This window comes from Thermobia domestica, unplaced genomic scaffold (assembly GCF_964235325.1).
Source record: "Thermobia domestica unplaced genomic scaffold, izTheDome1.hap1.1 HAP1_SCAFFOLD_820, whole genome shotgun sequence".
Lineage (NCBI taxonomy): Eukaryota > Metazoa > Arthropoda > Insecta > Zygentoma > Lepismatidae > Thermobia > Thermobia domestica.
This window is the reverse complement of record NW_027656530.1, coordinates 10,923-20,803: the sequence shown is the minus strand read 5'-3', so window position 1 is coordinate 20,803 and position 9,881 is coordinate 10,923. Positions and strand designations below refer to the sequence as shown.

General features: G+C 37.5%; 2 non-coding genes across 2 annotated transcripts; both read left to right on the top strand.

The window, feature by feature from the left end:
* Nucleotides 1–7,180: 7,180 nt before the first annotated feature.
* On the top strand, nt 7,181–7,299 carry LOC145677381 (5S ribosomal RNA). Its single transcript, XR_014129799.1, has one exon. It is a non-coding gene; the product is annotated as a 5S ribosomal RNA (ribosomal RNA).
* A 177-nt stretch (nt 7,300–7,476) lies between these two features.
* Nucleotides 7,477–7,595, top strand: LOC145677374 (5S ribosomal RNA). The gene has a single exon (XR_014129792.1). It is a non-coding gene; the product is annotated as a 5S ribosomal RNA (ribosomal RNA).
* The last annotated feature ends 2,286 nt before the right edge of the window (nt 7,596–9,881 follow it).

The following is a 9,881-nucleotide window of genomic DNA, read 5'->3' as shown; positions in this document are numbered from 1 at the left end:
TATGTTTCAGTCATTGCTAAGTCGGTCACACTACTTTTTCACCCTCCTTGTGCTTATAATTTTCATAATTTAACATGGAAATACTTATCAATAAATAATTATATTACCATGGTAATTAACTTCAATCCTTCCTGTGATTATACGCAAAGTACCATCTTCGTACTGCTTACTATAGTTCAATGAAGGGAATCTATAAAGTAACGCGTGTCGCACACATCTGCCTTGCAAACTCCCTGGCCTACTTCCAATGTATAGACTTTTATTTCAAATCCTGATTTAATTTCATAATTTTCTGTAGATTTTAACATTTTATTACCCAGCTTCTTAATACGAATGACAATCAAGCCTAAATATTTATTCCCTTTAACTTTATTTTTCTTTTTTATTTTGTGCCTTGTTTCATATTTGTTCTTACGTTAGCAATTAACGCACTTACCGTAGTTATGTATGAACAGGTTGTTTCTATATTTATTTTATTCCAAATAAATTAAATATATATACGGATTATTTTATGGTAGTTGATATTTTCTGTTGTTTCCTACGTGAATTGAGGAAACGCACGGACTTTCGCCTAATTCTTGTGCTACTTTCATATGTCTGTATCTGTCGAATGCTGTCGATCTGTCGAAATGTGTATTACTATCTGTCGATTCATCGAGTGAACTGAATTCGTTAACCATTTCACCAGGCGCGCATGCATTTTTTTTTCTTCTAAGGGATCCAAGCTTCGGGGGGCAAGGTTCCAATACTACAAGCCACTATGTCTATATACTATTATTCTGCATTCGAAAACACGATAAATATTCCACTTACTTTTTCACAAAAACATGATACAGACAGAGTACAGATGAAGTGTAAGATCAGATTTATATTGATGATACATCAATATTTTCCCTGTTAATAACTACATTTAATGAGAAAGTCTGCAAATGTATGTTCACTTAGGAACTTTTGCGAGGAGTCCGCACCCGGTGGACACCCCGTGAGTACGCCTCTGCACTTGACTATACTTCGAATTATACTGCAAACAGTTGTATTTTAGTTTCCCCGTTTAGTTCATCGATATCATTAACACAAAGAAAATAGATGTTATAGATGCGTATTCTCAGTTCTCGCTTTATATCCGGACGTCTGCAAAAATCTACTCCTTTTCTTTCTTTCACGCATCCACCAAACTAACAATGATTTGTATTATAATATTTGCGCATAAAATGTATATCTCATACCTTCCATGTTCTCAAGTATTCATAGACAAAAACGGTTATTTTCTGCGAACAAATTGTCCAAACACAGTGCAAATGTCATCTATAGATTGTCCTGGTTCCGTCTGCGTGTACATAACAATGCGTCATAATCATACATTGCACATTAAGGATATCAATTAATCTTCCCAAATTCCTAGATATGCCTGGCAAAAGTTCCGCGTGTTGTAAGGATATTACATTTGTACTACCGACAAGGTGGTATCTTCCAACATTGAAGTTCAATAAACCCCAAATGTGTCGGATATAGTATTTGATTTCTTGTCTCATTGTTTGCGTCAGAGATGTCTTCTCAAGTTAGGATTTACGATACATACAGGATGAGTTGTATATATTGTTGCTGCCAGCTCTATATTAATCCCATATTTGTAAACGAATAAAAACAGTATTCTAATTATAACAATGTGCTCACAATTAATTTTATTCTTAATTGTTATACGTATTGTTGATTAAAAATGAAAATGTTGCTAAGTGAATTTTATTAATATTTTCTGTTGCGTGATATAGGAAGTGAGTGAAATATTGGAGGAATATAGTGTGCGTAGCAGATGATGTGCAGTGGCTTTGGATCGCCTGTGATAAGGTAAGGCATTTGCTATTTTAATTAACGCATTTTATATACTGTAATCCTAATTATTTTTATGTGAATGTGCTTACTACTTGTGTATTCAGTGGGACCGATGTTTTAATATGTATGGTCAAGCAGTGTCGAGCCTGGTCAGTGTGTGGATAGGTGACCATTTTTTGTAAATCGATAACATTTAACTTTGTAAACACGGATGAAGTAGAAGTATATTTATTTTATTTTTTACCTCAAATATGTAGGACACTTCTCCTTTGTACATCAATTATTATTATTAGTTCAACTTGTTTACAAGTTAAATGAAAAGAATAGTCGTTATCGTGTGATGATTGTGCTCATTAGGCTAAAGAAGACTCGTGATAAGAAAGAAAAGAAGAACGGTGCTCAAGTTTCGTCACAGCATATTCTCAAAAATTTACAGGCAAAATTCAGTGTTCTGCATGAAAAGGCATATTTGTACGAAAAAAAAAAAAATTCTGCAGACGACAGAATTAAATAAAGTAATACACATGTATTTTAGAGTTACTGGTGTAAAATCATTACAAGTGCTTTGCCAGGTGGCCAATAAAAAGCACGAATACTATTTAAGGGAGCCAAAACAGGAGAAAGCTGGGGGCCTGAGCGATAGCAAGAATGTGCGTCCAAAGTGAACAGGAGCGAAGGCGACGCGGGTATACGTATAAGCAAGGGTAGTGGAAACCAGTTAGTTTTCGAGTTTCAATAGCACTTGTCATGCATCCATACTAGTAGCGCCCCGCTTGTAAACATTAAGTACACTATGCAAGAATACACCGCCGGTGGAAAATAGTACCTAATACAGTTATCTTTCATATATACTGACTTATTTTACAGTAGTAACCCAACACTAGTAAACGTAAAATAAAAGTGTATAACTTTATATTTAATTCTATCGCCTGGCTTAGTTTTTCACCTGTAAGATGTACTTATTTAGAGCAAGTTTCTTAACTAGCAAATTAAACCGAGAACCACAGCAACCATATATATATTCTTATGATGTACTTTTCTTTGAGTGGTGTTCTCTGTCTATTGAATAACATTTTCTCAGTTTAATGCTAGCAAAAAACAAAACAAAATCAAAGTGTTTCTATATAAATTTAGTTCACCGTGTTGTAATATCACATGGAATTGAAAAACGAATAGTCGAACCTCTGCTATCTCGATCAAACTTCTCAGGATGATATACTGACTTACCGCAGAAGTTCGACTGAATACGTTTCTCAGTTCCATGGGAGAACCTGGAGAAGCAAAAGCCTGCGCAACGGAAAATACTAAATAAACTTGTAGAGCAGGTCAAGATGTATCATCATGCCAAGTTTCATTCAGATCAGAGAAGTTTGGCTGCAGCCATTTTCATTACAAAGCACAAAATGGATGGTCCCTAACCTCGAGAATCTTCACAATTGTCGACGAGTTGAACTGCACTCATCTGATCAAAATCAAACTTAAAATGACAGTTCACTTTCAACTGTTAAATAATATGATATGCAGGCTTCTGCTTTCCTAGTTACAGTCTATCCACTGTGGTATGCATATTAGTACAAATGTGAGAGTGCATATTTATTAAAGATTTGCTTCAAAAAGCGATGAAAGACATAGGCATTGCCGCGGGCGGTGATAACAAGATGCCGGAAAACGAACAAGCAGAAAGAATATGGGCTGAAGAAGTGTAAACGACGACGCGGCGGCCCGTAAAGGTGTTGCCGTCCTATTAAATGAATAATATCAAAAGAAAGAAAAAAAAAGTAAAAAATTTCGCGCTCGTAATCAAGACAGAAAGCAACTAAAGGAAATCTTTGTTTTACGTCCCACGTTATGCCGCTTAGGCTAAAAGAGGCGCTGATTATGAGAAATGATTGAAATGGTGGTGGAATGAAGAAAGTGGGAGGAAACGGGAGAACCCCGCGGTAACCCACCGCACATAGTTTTTGTCCACCATAAAGTTAACTTGGCGGGGGCTCAAGACAGAAAGACGGTTGGAAAAACAAATAAACGATGTTGCATCCCGTAAAAATGTTCGCGACCTATGAAATCAATATTTTTTCTTAAAGAAAAAAAAGAATTAAAAAGAGAAAAAAAGGTCAAAATTTCGCGCTCGCTTCGCTCGCGATCAGCAGAGAAAAGAGGACGTGACGCACCCCTAAAAGTGTTGGCGACCGATTGAATAAATATTGTGGGTAAAAAAAAAAAAAAAAAAAAAAAAAAAAGTCAAAAATTTCGCGCTCGCTTCGCTCGCGATCAGCACAGAAAGAAGGACGTGACGCGCCCCTAAAGGTGTTGGCAACCGATTCAATACATATTGTCGGTAAAAAAAAAAAAAAAAAAAAAAAAAAAAAAAAAAAAAAACGCTCGCTTCGCTCGCGATCGACATGAAAAAGGCAACGACGTGACGCCCCGTAAAATTGTCGGCGACCTATTCAATCAATATATTCGGTTGAAAAACAAAGTCAAAAGTTTCCCAATCGCTTCCCTCCCGATCGACATAAAAAAAAAGGCAACCCCTTCACCTCTCCTTATGCATTCATCAGTAAACATACAACCATAGATCACAATACCACTCACATCACCTATCAGTTCTCCACGTCCATCAAGATCCAATCATCGCCCTGGCCCTTTATGATGATACACAACATTACATGTTATTGTGTGCATTGCCCCGCGTTACAATACATGACCAAAAAAAAGAGAAAAAGAGCTGCACTGCCTTCAGTGTAGACATGTTCGTATTCGTAGAAAATGATTTTAGGTACACGATAGTACAGTAATCTATCTTCACATGCTTCAGATGTGAACGATACCTACACATGAAGAGGGCTCCCGAGGTTTCCTTTTCCAATAGGATGGAGCTCCACCACACTTGCAGAATGACGAGAAGTTATGTTAATAAATATATCCCAGAGTGTTTCGTAACTCGCCCTTGGTCCTAATGATGAAGCGTTCTTCAGATGGCCCCGATGTCTCCACACATGATACTATGCGACTTCTTTTCACGAGGCTCTCAAAGATCACGTTTGTGTCCTAACATTCTCTGCAGATATGACACAGCTGCGATAGCGGATCACAGAAGCCTTTCCTCTCCTTACAAGAGACGTGTTCATTCGAGTATGTGAGTAATTCGACTATCGATTAAATATCTCCCGTGTCACGATAGTAGTCACTTTCAATTCTTCTAACGAAGGTAAGAAAAAATGCTATACAAACTTCCTTTCGGTATATAAAGGATTAGGGGCCCAGAGAATATTTTCTTTCAAGAGGATACATTCTTTTTCGAACACCCTGTATATAGATCCTCTAATTATAACTGCAAACAAAATGTTGATTTTGCAATTGCTTCCATGAGAGAATATTCTGTGCACTTTCTTTCTGAAGGGCCGGGCCTAAACGTTTTCCTTAATCATTAAATTTAGTAGTTATCTACAATTACATAGTTTTCCATTGTTCTCAAAATAAAGATTTTTCTCTATGAATTGTTGAATGTTGCTAGGGATATTGAAGTAATTCTTTTTAGTGTTTTTTTCTTTACAATAATGTACTGAACGCCTGCATTAAGGAAGTTCGTGTGTCCATCTTGCAAAATGTTTCGTCTTTTTTCATGCCCACTAAGGTAAATATTCATTTTGCTCTTTTCTCTGTATGCAAACCACATTTCTTAAAGGCAACATTTTCATACAAATGTAGTACTAAAAACTTCTAATTGGCAACATCTGGGCTGCGAAGAGGAAAAAGAAAGAAATCTCGTACGTATTCGCGCGCAATTCGGAATTAGCCAATGAAAAGCACAAAAGCGGCCACCATCTCTCTCTCTTTCTTATTAACGGTTTTGTACTTTCTGCAGTTCTATCAGTGCTGCTAACCTCTTACTATATCATTGAATATGTATGTTTAGATATATATATATATATATATATATATATATATATATATATATTTTTTTTTTTACAAAAAATCATACTACTACGGAATAATATTAAATGCCTTTAAACCCTCATTTCTGTTTGCACTTTCTGTTACACTACCTTCCCCGAACTTCTTTCAAGTTATTAAGTGCAGAACGGGGAGTTATACATATTTACTTGCGCTTTGACAATATCTGCACATTGTGTAATAATAGGAGACGTATAAAATAAAACTATATACTAATACGTATATATATATATATATATATATATATATATATATATATATATACAGTACACATTCCACTATCCGAGGCTTTCCTTTTCTTTTCTTGCTGACGATAAATTACGCTTTTAGAAATGTTGTCTGAAAACAATAAGAATATGTGCAAAAAATACAATCAGAGGTAGAGGTCTTTAACAGGAAATAAGCAAGGGAGTTGAAAAATTTTTTATGCATGTAAAAAATATAGACATGAACCAACTTGTGAAATAAAAAGACCAGAAAACTACTCTTTCTAAATTATGTGTAAACTTTTTACCGAAAACGAAAGTTGCACGAAAGACTTTTTGTCCGTTTTTTGGCCTCCGGTGCTTGGGGTCCCTGATTCAATCCCAGCTCGTGCCGTGTGAACTTTGTCGTGCATAAAGACCGTGCTCATGGGTTTTCTCGGGTTTCTCCCGTTTCCTCCCACTTTCTTCATTCAGTACTCATCATCACCGTCTCCTTTAGCGTAACCGGTATAAGTATGCGACGTAAATCTAAATATTTCATTTCATTTCCCTTTTCTGCTCATACTGCTGATTATGCGCGATTATGCCAACATCCAACTCCGCGGATAATCGTGCGATTACTGTATATACAACTAATACAGATACAACTAATTATATTATCAGTTACAGTATCGGTTTTTATTTACTAATTTGCCTCACTTTATTTGCATCCCTGCAGTAAATAATTCTTATCGATAATAGTTAAAATGTATATTACATTTTAGTGCTTCACGACTGAATGATCATCTGCCTTACGTTATCTCGCAGCTGAAGAGAATGCTACACTGAAAACTACCTTGCGTTATAAAGGGTAAGTGAAACATATCTTAAAAATATCTTTCATACATTTCATTGTGTACATTAAAGAATGTAAGTTTGCCTTTTTCCTGTAATCAATACTTAATAAAGGATTTATTTTTATTTATTTATATACAATTTCATACGTGGTTCGTGATAGTAAACTCGATAGGACACAGTGGCACTATGAACATCCGAATCACTCATCATTCGAACATTCAAATATTTATTCGAATATTAGTATATTCCAAGTAATGTTAACGACGTTAATATGCTTGCCTTTATAGTTAATAATGTCAATTCTTACTTAAAACATACTTCCTTAACAGGACATTGAAGAAAAGGTAGTTGCCAACGGCCATACCATGCTGAATATACCGGTTCTCGTCCGATCACCGAAGTCAAGCAGCATCGGGCCTGGTCAGTACTTGGATGGGTGACCGCCTGGGAACACCAGGTGCTGTTGGTATACTTTTTCTAATTTTGTTTTTCACAAAGACGAATATTCTCACATCGTTCACCACGATAATTTCGTAATCATGCATTACTTAAAACAATTAGCAACGCTTTCCACGCGCTGGTCTTTTTGAGTATTCACCGACAAACCTACGTAGCTACAATAACTCACTCGAAGCCATATGCATTCGCCAACGGCCATACCATGCTGAATATACCGGTTCTCGTCCGATCACCGAAGTCAAGCAGCATCGGGCCTGGTCAGTACTTGGATGGGTGACCGCCTGGGAACACCAGGTGCTGTTGGCATCTCTTTTTCAAATTTCATTATCCTTCAAGTACGAAAATACTAGAAACATTAATTTTATAGTACTTTCAAGAGATAATTTATCAACATTATTTCATAGCGATTAATCGATATTCTAAGCGTTATACCCACTATTTCTTACACTAACAGCCTGTTTATTTGCACGGCACATTAAAATAACCTGATTTCCGATCCGTGTGCACCTACTACTATACTTAACACGGAATGTATTACCACTTTTTAAAAGTAAATTATTATGACTAAGTGTAGATCTCCGGCGAGTAAATGCCTTTCGTATACAAGCACGACACATCTCCGCTATGTGCTTTACTTTTTTACTAACAGCATATAGAAATTGGATTTCAACGTGTTTCTACATAACAGAATGAAGCAAATTTCGTGATTTAACTCTTTCGAATAATGTGTTGGTCCTGACAAGGACCGTTTGAAATGAAAAATCTTGAAGAAGATTTTTACTTAGAGCTTGTGTACTTGGTAACAGCCTTCGTACCCTCACTTACAGCGTGCTTGGCAAGTTCACCAGGCAAAAGAAGGCGCACAGCTGTTTGGATTTCCCGGCTGGTGATAGTTGACCGCTTATTGTAATGGGCCAAACGAGAAGCTTCAGCAGCAATACGCTCGAAGATGTCATTAACAAAGCTGTTCATGATACTCATAGCTTTGCTAGATATGCCAGTGTCAGGATGCACTTGCTTCAAAACTTTGTAGATGTAAATGGCATAGCTCTCCTTCCTCCTCCTCTTCTTCTTCTTATCTCCCTTGGAGATATTCTTTTGGGCTTTACCAGCCTTCTTTGCAGCCTTTCCGCTAGTTTTTGGTGGCATGATGACTCACTCGTTCAGCAAAATTAGATGTGTCCGCCGATTTATCGACTTCATTTAAATTACAGTACGTGTTTCAATTCGCGCCAACTGCCTTGCTTTTCATTTGATGCACTCGGGTGCACGCTTGAAGTAGTAACAAAACTGACTTGATTCATGGGAGGCCGCATAACAAGAGCTGAGTTCGTTGGGTACGGACACGTTTTTACTTGTGCCATGGAAAGTAAAACTAAATCACAACAAAATGTCCCTAGCAGGGCTATCACTTCTGATAATTATGATGACACTCGCTCAGACGCAAGTTCCATAGAACAACAAGACGAACGTCCTTTTAAAAAGGCCAAAAGAACAGTAAAACCAAAGACCGCCATTCCAACACCAGTACCTACGCAAAACAGTTATGATGCTCTCGCCACCACTGAGACTCATTCCAGGGATTCAGACACTATGATGGACATCTCCAACAATCAAGAAGAAGACTGTGAAACTGATGAAGAAGACCATGATCCCAAAACTTGCACCCGTGCTGACTGTTGTATTCTTGATCGAATCAAAAGCAAACCAAAAGCTATTATTATTTATGGATTCCCTAAAGACAAAGCCTACAAGCTTACCCATGGAGCGATCCAGGTATGCAAACAGTTACCTTACTGCGCAGTGTATCCTGATAGGATTAAATTTAGTTGCCAGAGCGTTCACGATTACAGCAGACTGAAGAGATATTGTAAATCATTCAATCTACAATATGCCTTCGAAATGATCAAGAAAGAACCTCTCATCCGAGTGGTTCTTCGTCAATTACCGATAGATACTGATGTGAATAATATCCAGACAGATTTGAAAAACAGAGGATACCCAGTGATTTCGGTCCAACAACTCACCGGCAAAGGGGGGAAGCTCTTTCCCCTCTTTCTAGTCAACCTCAAGAAGACACCAGAAGCTCAATCGATTTATAAACTCGATTTCATAGAATTTTACCGTATTAGAGTTGAACCTTACAGGACAAAGACTTTCGTCCAATGTTACAACTGCCAGCGCTATGGACATACGCAATCGTATTGCTATGCAACTCCAAGATGCTTAAAATGTGCTGAATCACATGTTACATATAAGTGCAATAAACCTGCTGATGCTCCAGCAACCTGTCCGAATTGTGGAGGAGCTCACCCAGGCAATTATCAAGGCTGTCCAATTCTGCGTAAAGTTTCAACACGACGCAATCCACCCACAAAGCTCCCAGCTGCGGCGGATTTTCCTGCTTTATCATCTGACTCCACCCAACCAGTACAAGCTATGCCGGCTACGCAACCCGCTGCGGAAACTTATGCTACCAAGACACATTCTTCCAGAAGGACATCATCAAATAATCAACTCAGAGCTTCTCTGCCACGTTCTGATCCTGATCGTAATGAACCCAAATTGGAAGATGTCCTGGCTATCCTCCAG